The sequence below is a fragment of the Carlito syrichta genome, unplaced genomic scaffold (assembly GCF_000164805.1).
Source record: "Carlito syrichta isolate Samal-C Ts95f unplaced genomic scaffold, Tarsius_syrichta-2.0.1 Scaffold306853, whole genome shotgun sequence".
In the NCBI taxonomy this organism is placed as follows: domain Eukaryota; kingdom Metazoa; phylum Chordata; class Mammalia; order Primates; family Tarsiidae; genus Carlito; species Carlito syrichta.
The window spans coordinates 366655-367842 of NW_007250949.1; the positions used below are offsets into that span (position 1 = coordinate 366655).

A 1188-nucleotide genomic window follows, 5' to 3' on the forward strand; every position below is an offset into this window, starting at 1 on the left:
ATTTTTTGATTTATTGTAGAGATGAGGTCTCGCTGCCTGGCGGGTCTCGAACCCGCGGGCACAGACTGGTCTTTTGACATACACAAATCAATGTCACTCTGCGTATAACCTCCAGGAGCCTCCCACTACCCTCAGAATAAAACCAGCGGTCCTCCCCGACTTGCAAGACCAGCCCTGCAAGATCTGGGCCCCCTTCACTTCTTGGCCTTGTCTCCCACCACCCTCATTCCCCACCACCCTCTCCAGTCCCAGACCATCTTTCAGCTCCTCACACCCCCTAAGCTACAGTCTGTCTTAAATCTTTGCTCTTCTTCCAGATCCTTCTCAAGGGTCAACTCCCCAGAGTGGCTTACCCTGGCATTCAAGCGCAACATCCAGACTCTACCACACTGTTGTTTTATTTTCTCCATGGCACACACAATCGTTTACTGTAGCCCTACTCAAAGTATGGCCTGTGGGCCAGCAGCACTGCCATCACCTGAAGCTTGTTAGAAATTCGAATTATTGGGATCCCACCCACCCAATGGTCTATGGAAAGGGCTCTCTAGGGGTGGGGCCCACGGAGGCTGTCTTGAGCTATCCAGGGATTCTTACACATGCTCCAATCTGAAAAGCAGTGGTCTAGCTCACACATTTGGTTTCTTGGTGATTATCTGTCTCCTATACAGACCCATCAGCATCATGGGAGCCAGAATATTGTTCTGCCTTACCTCCTCCTGAATCCCTAGTGTCTAGCAGCAGCAGGTGCTCAGTAAATATTTGATGAATTAACAAAAATAAATGAATTCCCTCCCTGCATGATCAGACAAGTGCTACTATGCCAAGTAGTGAATTAGCCACAGTCTAGTACTACAGGAGCTGCTGTCAGTCCGCAAGGGAGAGACACCCGTACATGACCACTCATAAAGACTTCCACTAGACCGCCATGCTTCTCTGTAAACTCTGGCCTCCTCCCTAATCTGGGGGAAGTGGATTCTCCTTTTTTTCCTCTCTCTCTCTAATCTACTTTACAAATAAACCATATATATATATATATATATATATATATACACACACATATATATATATACACACACACATATATATATATACACACATATATATATATACACACATATATATATATACATACATATATATATATATATATATATATTTTTTTTTTTTTTTTTTTTTTTTTTTTTTTAA

At 43.4% G+C, this 1188-nt stretch overlaps 1 protein-coding gene across 2 annotated transcripts in view; it reads right to left on the bottom strand.

Annotated features, from left to right (window-relative positions):
• The window catches only part of TTLL1 (tubulin tyrosine ligase like 1), a 43639-nt gene that overhangs the window by 40494 nt on the left and 1957 nt on the right, over positions 1–1188 (bottom strand). The gene's annotated exons all lie outside the window — the stretch shown is intronic.